Here is a 12,236-nt window from a genome sequence, read left to right as displayed (position 1 = left end):
GTAGGATTCCGGTCACGCATAAGGATCCTCCAATTCTACCTATAGGTTCCCTGACACAGACGAGGGGAGTCCTGGTGTCCGTGTGGCGGTGCAGCTGGTAAAAACGCTCCCTGTGCTGTGTGTGTTGTGGGCTGCTGGTGTTTCCGAGAGAAACGGGCTGTTTGTGTGGGAAGATGCTCTTTCCTCAGGAGGGGAAAAGTCTGTCTGGGGCTCAGCTGGAAGAACCGAGCGGGAAGGAAAGTTCTGGAAGTGCGCATCTCCTCTCCGTCTGCTTCAGTCCCAGTTACTGCGACACCAGGACAGAACAGGAGTGACGAGCGAGTCTTCTTTTGTACATGGGGTTTTAGAGGGGTTTTTAGGAAACAGCACAGAGAGAGAGGAAAGGACACCAGTGGGAGAGAGTCCTGAGGCTGATTGATGAATCTCTCAGTTCTTGTCTTGATCCAAGTTGTACCCCATCCCAGTTTAAACTGGTTTACAATGTGGGATTTCTGCACTGACACGACCCTACATGTGTCTCCACAGGAGATGGGAGTCCTGTAACATGTTTTTAGACAGAAACCCGCCAGAACAGACACATTAGAAACGACCTGGAGGAGAGGTCAGAGCAGGGAGAGTCTCTGGACGAGTATAAAAACCGGAACTTCGCTTTTTATAACCACACTTTCTGATTAAAGTGTCCCGTTACTTCAATCTCAAGAAAACTATTTAAAATTTCCAGAAATTGATTAGTCGGGTGATGTCCCATTTTATTAGAAAGAGATTTGATCTCCTGACTGTTACTCTCACTAATATAATACTGTCTGTGTTGTTATCAGTTACACTTACTCCGACACCGGGACTCATTACAGCTCATGACATTAATTACAATTAATTAACTCTTTATCCTGAGTGTCTTCAGTCGTGAACAGAGGTCCGTCCAGTTTCTATGCGCTGTATCCAGTACAGGGTCACATCTTTCACACTAATGAAATGTAAAGAATGAAAACACATTGAAACAAGCAGTAAAACCTGGACTTACCAGAGAAACGGGGGAATTTATTAAAATGAGACTGTATTAAATACGAGTGACCCAGTGGGCAAAAGATGTATAATATACGTCTATTAAACGCATACTTTAGACGTCTAAATGTGGTCCGCAATTCGTCTAGAATTAAATATACGTCTATCGTTATACGTCAATTATACATCTATGATTATATGTTCATTATACATAAATGGTTGGAGTTCTAGTATACGGATAAATTTAGAGGACTGTTATACATATATGGTTAGAAGACTATTATACATATATGGTTAGAGGTCTATTATACAGATAACTTAAGAGGACTATTATACGTATATGGGTAGAGGTCTATTATACATCAAAGATAGGTTTTATAGGTGTAGAAACTAGTAAACCAAGCCAATGATTTGGCTTAGAAATGTATTCTGAAAATACACATTCACAGCTGAAAAATATGTATTTAAAATTATACATTGTATACAATCAATCAAACCACATTTTGATTCAAATATAAATTTTAAAATGTACAACTTCTATATTTCCAAGAAAAAAAAATATTACTGTGGAAGTTAAGACGATTTTTGTCCACCATTTGCAAACCCTGTCTAATTGTCCTAACAGAACCAGAAACCTATTATTTTCAGTGTCCAGATCTCCTGACTCCCTGCCTTGCATATGCATTCTTCAAGTAACACATTGCATGCTCCTTTATTTCTTTTTCTGTTGATGTAGGGTGGGACTTCAGCACTGCAGCTAGGAGAAAATTATATAATATTACTACTCAAATAAATGATGATTATTATCTTCTTGAGTATAATCTCAAAAATGAACCATTAAGGTTTACTAAGCTCAAAGCTGAAATAAACGGATAAAATTTGGCTTGCATCATAGCAGTTGAGCAATAAAGTCTGTCCTAATTAAAGAGTACCCAAAGTTTGAAAGTACAACATAGAATAAGAGTACCTTTAATTACTCTATAAAGATTTGTGTCTCCCAGGCCCCTCTTTTGTTGTTTATCTTTTCGGTTTGTGCCAACGAAGTTGAATTCTGTCATCGGTTCATTTGTCATAAGTCTGAAAACCAAATTTTCACTGAGTTTAGACATTTTTTCAAGTGAGTTTTCACTCAACATTTATTTACTCAAATATTTAGGATCAAATGTAGTACTGTAACCCTTATATTTTAAAAGACAATTTTGCAGTTTTACACCTTGCACATTCAGTGGTTAACACATAGGTATCTATAAGCTCAATTCTGTGGATATTTTAACTTGATCAAAGTAAAAATGTAATGTAAAAACATGTTTAAAAAATCAATAAGCAATACCTTGACAAGACTGTGAACACACTCTGACATCACTGCCACCTACTCTCCGAAGTTGGTTTATCTGGAAATAATATTATATTAGAAATAATATTAGAAGCTACTAGATCTTCATTAATCAACTAATCAGACATACCCATTTACACATTCAATGGAACAAACACATTTTCACATATTAACTGCACTTTTTTGCAGTATTTTCTCAGTCTATAAATACAAAGTGACCATTTTTCAAAGTAAAAAAAATTGTAGTAACTTTTTAGAACATGAAAACACTTTATTTTGCCATTAAAGGATAAGCAACTATTCTTAAATTTAATAATTTAATTAATATGATACAAGTAATGTACTAAGTACTGAGGAGGCATGGTGACTCTGGGGTTCGGTTGAAGACTTTGGTATTATAACTTGCTTAGGGCTTCGAACTTTGCGTGGTGAGGTCCCAGTTTGGACTACCTGGGCTGTTAATATAATATTGCAGATTAATTTAATATTTAAGTATGGACGTAAAATGTTCACCAGTCCAATAATCTTTGAATATAATTCGCTTATGGTAGACTGTTCTCCAGACTACAGTGACATAACCTCAGACGTAATAAAAAAAAAATTAACTTGTGAATTTCATCTCAATTTCATAGAGTTATTAGATGTAGGCAAAAAATGTAGTAATAACTTCAGGAATGTTGAAGCCAGAACTCAGCACCGTTTTTTTTCCTTGGGCAAGTTCTCACCTTTGATGGTTGGGCTTCAATAACATAAAGAATGGTGTTAACTTGTCTTTAAATATGATTGATAATGGTTATCTTCTAAGGACATTAAGAAAACATTTTAACTTTGATTGCAATAACCTACCTTTAAGCGTACTTGAACAGCTGAGTGAGGTCTGGGAGACACTCTTCCTAGGAGAGAACCTCAGTTTTGGGGGTGGCACTGGCAGCTTCAATGGCTTCTTCTTTTCTAAACAGAAAAGATATGGCAGTAAAATATTTCATATCAAATTAAATTATTTAATCAACTTGATCTGTAACTTTTTACAATAAATTTATTTCCTTTATTTTGGGAACTTTAAAGGCAGAGAAATGGACTTACTTGGAGTAGCAGCATCAGAATCAAAGTCTGTAATATAATAGAAAATTATCATATTTCAATATAATACTGGAAATTAGTTTAACATAGAATAAGCTAACCAAAATTCTTAGCAATTTCCATGATCAACAAATCTGATAAGATTTTTAACATTTTCATACAGAGCACCTTTCAAAATGACTTATTTAAAAGGGTTGTAAAAAAATCAATAACAAGGTACAAGCTAAATGAGGCATCAGTTGTTATTAATAACTGGTTAAAAATATAGCTATTGAGATTGTTACTTTTACATACCATCAACGTAATCGGAGAACACCCGCTTCTTACTTTTGCGTTTTGGATTGGGTGTCTCCTCCTCGTCTTCAGCATCCGTAACAGAGGTGGTTAAATCAAAGTGATCACACTCTGATTTCTTGTCTACAAATAATTATATTTACATTACGTATGATCAAATATGAAAAAGGTATTGTTGCACTGATGCATGTACATAGACAGTTACTGTAAATATTCAATCGGAATTTATAATAATTAACAGGAATTTTCTCTTATTTTCAAAGAAAGCTATACCTGATGTATGTTTAACTTGAACGAGCTTGAAGGTAACCCAAGTATCTTTATTAGGGTTGGCCTTCTCTTTGTATAGTTTTGTGGCCTGCTTTGGATCATTCGGCCACCACACAAACTCTCTTCGGGCATCCACCCAGTTTGAGGGCAGGACTCCCTCAACCTCCCCCTCCTGCTCTATCCAAACAGCACGTGTCCACATCACCTGAAACAGACATACACATTTTAATTTTGAGTCTTAATTCAGATTGCGGTGCTGATTACTACACTTGTGTTTGCTTATAATGATTATACTCAATGAAACACATAATTCAATAATAAACATTCTGCTTTATTTATACATTTGTAGTTAGATGGTATTCACTACATGCAATTCCTCACAAACTTTAAAATTTAAACTTAACCATGAAAAAAGAGCAGACAGAAGCATCCTGTGTCAATCAAAGTTCTATGCCATGTAGAAGAGGGAAAAGGACATAACCAGCACCATATGGGAGACACACTACTTTTCTGTGCAGCTCTTTTACAGAGAGGAATTTCTCCCTTGCATGCGCCTCCAGACTATTAACATATACAATATTGAGCAGTTTTGACTCACAGGGTTCAGTGAAGAAGTTACAAGTCTGAGTCTGTCGTACAACAACACATAGAAGACTTCTGTCTGCTCTTTTCTCCTTCACAAATGCAAAGTCCTCATTATCCAACAGGAAACAACAGTCTTTTTGTCTTGACGAAATATACATCCGTCAACCAGATGCATCACAGTTGCTCTGAACTCTTTCCTTCTCCTTCATTCTCTTTACTACTTGAGCTATAGGGTTATGACTGTTCCGCACTAGTTTCTTCAAGGACTGTAAAAAGTTTTCAAATGGGAATACAGATAATTAAATTGTACCACATCCTGATGTAGATATCTCAAACTGTGCACATTATATACAACAAATGTTGGTCCATACAAATGCTGAGCATTGTCAACAAAGGTATCAAGCAGCTTTTGGGCATAGTTGAGATAGGCATTTCTCTTTCTTTCGTCCGAGTCAGAAAATGGGTGTATAGTTCCTTTGATACAACATTACAAAGCACAATGGGGCCTGTATACAAAAGGAACTGGCGGAACTCTGTAGCCTTCCATCTGTCAAGCTCTGAGAGGGATCTTGGCTGTCTAGTAAATTCCCCAGGCATCTTTCCGCTAAGAATTTCCAAATTATCAGAAATTTCTTTCCTCTGCCTGACAGACAGTCGACATTTAGCTGGTCCTTCCTTTAAGAAAATAAGAATTATTTTGCCAACACCAAGACAAGCTAGATGCAGGTAGTCAAGGGAGAATTGGCTTATGCACCCAATTCCAGCAACAGCTAAGGGAGAAAGTCTTTGTTGGTGTTCCTTGTACTCAAAGTTCTTGAATTGTTCATCTGTATGATCATTACATGCCTCTTCCCCTGTGAAAACAACTCTTCCCTCCCAGCTCCCTTAAATTTTGCATCTTTTGCAGCCAAAGTACGAATTGTGTCCTTTGCAGCATTTCAGATATGAGTGTGCAGGGGCATCACATATAAAAGCCTTCACAGTAACATTAAATACTCTATCTTCAAAGTGAATGCCATTATTGGTGAGTAACTTTAACTCCTCTAAAAAGTCACTCACATAATCATCAACTGGATCAGGCTTGGACCCTCCACAAAATAATGCCATTATGAAAGGCTGGAATAGGTGAAAAGAGCACAAAATAGGCCAAAATTGCACAGATGTAGATTTGAAGAGAGGAACTCCATCAACATTGATACACAGGTCTACAGAATGCATGCCTTCTTGGAATGTTTTAGAAGTTGTTTTTCAGGATTCCTTTCTTTAATCCAAAGTAAATGTACTGAACACCGCATTTATCACTGATTTGCACTTTATTAGGTGTTTGTAGGAGAGTCCTGGACGTCTCAATATCTCCAATAAATCATTGAAACACTGTCTTTTACAACCATGCTTTGCAGACCAAGCTACAAGTTCGGTAGATAGATTTGGCCTTGCTGGGTCAGTCTGTGCCTCATCTACAAGGTCAGTAGATTCAGAACTGGGGTCAGTTACATCAGATTCATCAGAGTCAGACTTTTCAACCTCATTCAAGATTTCTTCTTCAGAAGTAATAACTTCTTCAGTGTACCCATAGTCATTTGAATCCTGATGTGTAATGTCATCACTGACACAAGCACCCATATCACCAGACGACTGTTCCACATTCTCGTCCTTGGTGTCATCTATGTGAAAACTGTCATCTTGATCATCTGCTGGATTCTGCAAGAGCATTTAGCTCTGCACGTCGCTTCCTCCATCGGGATAAATAGTCCTTTGACATAAAGTCTGATTTGGTGTGTCCCCTGCGTGCTGATGTGCACCCACAGATAATTGTAACACATGCAAATAAACAGTAAATAAACAGTGACTGTTGTATGTAAGGTACTGTAAGGACGATGGAATATAAAAGGAAATGGTATCAACTTTTCTTAAGAAAATAAAAATAGAAATATTGTCATTCAAAGAAATCAACATATAATTACATTTTTTTCAGGCAGGTGGCAAGACCCCCTCTCGAAACCCCTGTATGCAAAGCTGTGCACGTTTTAGACCGTACCGTACGCTCGGTAATTTCCCGCAATTCCTGTCATCAGTTTTATTTTTGGGATTTTAACAGAGATTTTCTACTGTTTACATTTATATAATCTAATTTGATTAAAAGAACAAAATGACTGCGATAAAAACATTGTTAACTTTAAAAGGGTGAGTAAGAAAGGTCACACTACGCAGGTATTTCCCTTGTATCATTGCCTAGTTAAATTTAGAACAATAACATTACTTCAGAAATCACACAGAAAGGAGTATAACACCTTTCCCATAAAAACATATCGTTATCTTGCTGAGGCAATTCTAATTTCTAAGAATATCCATATATTTTTGGGAGAATCAGAGAAAATTATCATCACATACTTTACAAATCCATGGGGTACTATAACATTAAGGGTTATTTAGCATTGACGTTGTTAATGGTACATGTTACATACTTATTTTCAATGACCCGTTGAACATGTGCTGTTTTTTCTGATTCTCAAATTAGAGAAACAGCAAAACGATTTTGTGTAATCTTCCCCTTCACACTATTTTTATGTGCCATTTTTTGCTTATTAACATACTATTTTAATCAAAATAATATTAAGTAAGATCTGTATGTGTTCAGATAGTATTATTATTATTATTTATACTTACTCGTCAAAAGAGGATTGCTGAGATATTCGTGGACTTCTTCTACGATTGAAAAACGTGGCCAAAATGGCGACCAACGAATACTAGCAATGCATTGTGGTATATAACTGGAAAATATGCTGGGTTAGATATTTTCTCAACGTATGCATTTATTAATGTTGTCGATATTATGGTTGAAATTTAACATTGATAATACATCGCGGCTATGTGCCCCCTGCTATGTGCTGATGTGCAATTTTAACGCATACAGTTAGTAAGGATCGGTCACTGTTGTATTATATACAGTATAATGACATTATGGAATAGGATGGGGAAAGGCCTGGCGTCACAGGGTGAGGGAGGAGTGTCGCCCCTTCAGTTTTGGGCAAAAGGATTTACTTAACTTAACTTGCGCCCTAAAAAAATAGTTGTAGTTTGTCAATGGTCAGACAACACTAATTGACACTAACAGTCACTCGGATTGTTTGATGTGCAGGAGGGCTCGCCGTCTAGGAACTGCACATATCAGTGTCGTTATTGAGCGTCAACATTACGATCCTGTTTGCTCAGGTGGACAGATTCCTTGCAGTAGTTTATCATTATACTTAAAATCGTTATATAACTAGGACTAGTTATAGCAGTCTGTGCTTTCTGTTGGTTTAACAACAATGTTTTCTTAACGATTCAGAACCTCCATGTAGCTGCAAAAATGAACGCTTATGGTACTTTTCGCTCCAGGCAATACAAACCACGAGAGTGACAAAAAATGTGAAACTGAACTTCATCGCAAATACCAGATTGCTAGTCGTTATCTTCTATCATGAAGCACTAATCAATGGCATAGCTGCGAGATTTGATTTGGGTAGCTGCACCGTACAGCTCCGTTTCAACCAAAATATCATATTTATCAATGGTATCAACTTTTCTCAAGAAAATAAAAATAGAAACTCTATAGGCACTCAAACATTTTACTGTTTTTTTCAGGCAGGTGGCAAGACCCCCTCCGCAAAACCCTTGTATGCCAAGCTGTGGGCAGTGATTGGTCGAATATACGTATATTCTAGTCGAAAATATAGCTATACGTATATATACATTGCCGCGACGTATAATCAACGTCGAATTGCAACCGTGAAATCGACGACATCAATAAACGCATATATAACGTCGAAAACACATCTAACACAGTGCCTGAGGCTTTTTACTGTATATATCGTGTGTGCCGCAACTAGGAGTATACGGCACTCTGCACAGTGTACGAAGTAAATTATTTTAGCAGTAATTAATTTATTTACACATGTATAATAAATATAGTAATAAATATAATACATTAATTAATTACTGCGAAAATAATTTACTTCGTACACTGTGCAGAGTGCATATATGCGTTTATTAATGTCGTCGATTTTACGGTTGCAATTCGACGTTGATTTTACGTCGCGGCGACGAGAATATACGTATATTCGACGAATCACTGCCCACTGGGAATGTTCAATTATGCGGGTGTTTACGCCAATTTAAAACATGTCATTGTAGCGCTGAGGCTTATTAATAAGAAAGAATTAAGTGTTCTGAGCTTTCCCAAATGGTCCCATCTCTGTTCATCTCTGTGGTGCAGCCACAGAGAAACTATTCATGCAGGCTGATTTAAGGTTCCTTTGATAAGGTTTCCTAGGACAGCTCCCAAAGGGGGATGCACTTAGCTAAGCCTGGCTATCATGATCAATGGTCATCCATTCGCCTATCTGTCTAGGGAGTGCCAGATGGACATCTGGACTGCATTCCTAAGTGTCAGGAGTAAATGACTCATATCTCACCTTGATCAACCAATCAGGGACTGGTAGGGCCGAGTAACCCACGTGGGACTCTGATGCCCATGGAACTTTCAGCCAATGAACGAGCTGAAGTTCCTCCAGGTAAAAACAGGCAACACAGAGAGCCTGAGGGATTTCTGGAGAATTCTGTGGACAATTCTAAAGGGAATTCAAAGTGAATTCCAGGGCAGGACGGCCCAGGAGCAGAAGGCTCCCAAGGGCAGGACATTCTCGCAGCACGCCTCCTGACCATCCTGAGACTCAGCCAGGACAACCACGGAACGGCCAGTGTGTCTGAGTGCCAGAACTTTCCTTTGTTCTAAGAGTCTAGAGCGGAGGTTGCCAGAGAGTAACCAGAGGATCCACCCGAGGTTAGCACCAGCAGCAGGCCTCGTGAACAGGTCGGAACTGTGGACAGCTGAATCACTATTCAGAACTAGCTCTTCATCAGGAACGAACTGGTCCTCTTCCTGACTTGCTGGGACCCACAGTCATCTTTTCTCCTGTGCACAAACTGTGCTAGTTAAAGCCAACACTAACTAGCTGGTCAGTGAGCATCAGCAGCGCACCGTCGCAAACCGCACAGCACAGCCTGGCACCGAGCCAGAGACCGCGGATTGGACAGCAACAAGCCTGCAACTGCTTCTTTGTGCCCGCAGGAGATCTAAATCCCCAAAGATTGGATGAGTATTCAACTTCACTACATTTCTGCTCGAGAATTCAATTGTTATCCCAACCAGTTGATATCAATTTAATTCCTAAGAGTTATGTACTTGTTTTGAGTATCTAATGTAGAAGTTTTAACCAAGTTCAATTACGAACCTATCTAAATGAATGATATACTGAACGTATGTCCTCTTGATATGTGTAACACTTTGTAACTGACTGAATATACACCTTTTGTATTCTGATAACCCTCTCGATAAGATCTGTTAGGTTTATATGCATATTCTATGTATTAATAAATGTATCCTCGCGTATTAGTACCTGTGTGTGTGCGTTGTTTGAGTTATATCGCATGGTTGGATTCTAAAGCCATCAAAAGAATCAACTTTGTGATTTACTGCTACAATTAATAATTGTCCCAGTAAATGCCCAAACCCTACAGAACTGGTGCCCTCAGAGAGCACACTACATTACATCATAAATGTTAATCGACCGTCTAAAATAAAAATGAAATCGAAACATTTTATTGTCTGTGTGGTTATTATTCAAAAAAGAACGCAAAATATTATTTAAAATCAATACAATATTTTTATTATACATTCGCGGTTATATTGCTCAAGCTTTTTTTAATACGTTACATTCAAGCCATTTTATTACAAACATTTTTAACTACATTGCTCACGCTTTTTAATATACATTTCAAGTCATTTATCACAAACACACATACCCACAGAAAAAATGTTACAAAGTCAACCATGTGGGTCTAGGTATTAATGATCATCTCCTTTCTGCGGTTATCTTAGAGACCGGGTCGGGCGTTTTGACCGATGCTGCACACCCCAATGGGCGGCCTTGAGTTTTTCAAGTAGCTCTCGGCTATCAGCGTTGGCTAGCAAGGTGCCCAGCATATTGATTTCTGCCATAGCCTCCATGAACACATCCCAACCTTTTGGCTTCTTACCGACCACAACTGCTTGCTGCTGCGTGAGAGCCCTGACAAGACCAATCATGTGAGAGCCCTCAACGGGTGCCCCCTTGTACACAAATTCCCCCTTTTCATTCCAGGCTATTAATGGTTCATTGCGGGCCATGGTCTTTAACAATATCTCGGCATTTCTCCGGAACCGCTGAGACACGCTGTCCAAAATATACCCAAAGTCAGCGTCGCTCGATGACGGTGGTTGTGCTAATGTGCGTGATAGCTCGGCGGGTGCATTTTCCGGTAGTACAACAGTTAAAGTCCCCTTTTTCGGAAGTCCCCTGGCGTACTAATGTCAAATACGGTTGTAACACCTCACTGTACAATTTCACTTTTTCATATTCTGCCAGATATGAGTTCTGAAGAATGTCTCTCATTTCATCATCCAACTGACGGGTTGTTCTTTTTCTTACATCGCTTTCGAGCCCAGACCGCTCTCGGAGTCGATCGAGCTGTTTCTGAGGTACCAGGTACATTTTTCAGCGTGCTCCATTATTGACATTGTACAAGCCCCGTAATCAATGGTACTGCAATACTCAACAGGGTCCCGATAAAACCGCCGGACTGGTTCACCAAGAGTCTCTTTCTTTTAAGAGAAAGACCCTTTCGACTCAGTCTTTATAAGCTTACGCTTTCTCTTCAGAGTCCCAAACTGCTTAGCAGATAACGGTATGTTCCCTTTCAAGGTATTCAAGGCGATTTCAGCTATGGCCTGTACAAGATCATTTGTAGCCCTGCAGAGAATAGCTTTCCGCTGACTGGGGCTGGCTTTCACCGGAAAATGTAAGAGAGTCAGGTTTCTCCGAACGACATGACAACGCCCTGAACATGTTTTTTCGACTGAGTCTGTGGTTGCGAGATCACCGACTTTTAGATTTTTTAAATACATAAGCCGTGGGTACATCTGGGGGGAAAAGACCTGTTCGCAAACAATAGTCATCTGGGGTGTCGTCATTTAAATCCACCAACAACTAACCGAAAGGTTTTTTAGTAGCGTCATCGAACGCTTCCAAAAAAAATTTGGTTTTACCGGGGTACATCAGCAGTTTTAAAATACGGTTTTTAACACTCCCAAACAGAAAACTACGCGAAGTAGGATCTTTCAGCGAATTAACATCCTAACAAAAGAAGTAACGTTTGCCGTAAGTGGATCATAACACATCTTGACCACGCTTAAATTATATTAACCTTTGCTTGTTGATTTCAGACGTTTTGAGCTCGTTGACCCAGTTAACGTGTTGGCGCGTCGCAGTTTATTTTTTGAAGGTCCGGGGTCTGCACGGAGTGGGAAAATGCCATTAGTGAAAGAACTCAACACCGCAAATTACCAAAAAACGGTGGGGGTTTTTATTATAGACACGTTTAAATGGCCATGCTAAAAGAATGTTTTATATAATACCGACCTCTTCTCTCAGGCGGTCTGATAATATGCCCCGCACCCTCTGGTATGGCGTGAACATCTGTCTCCACAAGGTTTTGCGGTGGGATTGTAAACCCCAAACGAGGTTTTTTAAATGTGTAGCTACTTGTCCCTTCGCCCGCGTCTGTGGAATAGACACATACGAGTTTTGGT

At 38.8% G+C, this 12,236-nt stretch overlaps 1 protein-coding gene across 1 annotated transcript in view; it reads left to right on the top strand.

The window, feature by feature from the left end:
- Positions 1-12,236, top strand: part of LOC138242535 (scavenger receptor cysteine-rich type 1 protein M130-like) — a 358,811-nt gene that overhangs the window by 35,907 nt on the left and 310,668 nt on the right. The gene's annotated exons all lie outside the window — the stretch shown is intronic.

The sequence above is a fragment of the Lepisosteus oculatus genome, chromosome 14, assembly GCF_040954835.1.
Source record: "Lepisosteus oculatus isolate fLepOcu1 chromosome 14, fLepOcu1.hap2, whole genome shotgun sequence".
NCBI classification, from domain to species: Eukaryota; Metazoa; Chordata; class Actinopteri; order Semionotiformes; family Lepisosteidae; genus Lepisosteus; species Lepisosteus oculatus.
The sequence above is the reverse complement of the archived record's forward strand: the minus strand, read 5'-3'. Positions and strand labels throughout refer to the sequence as shown.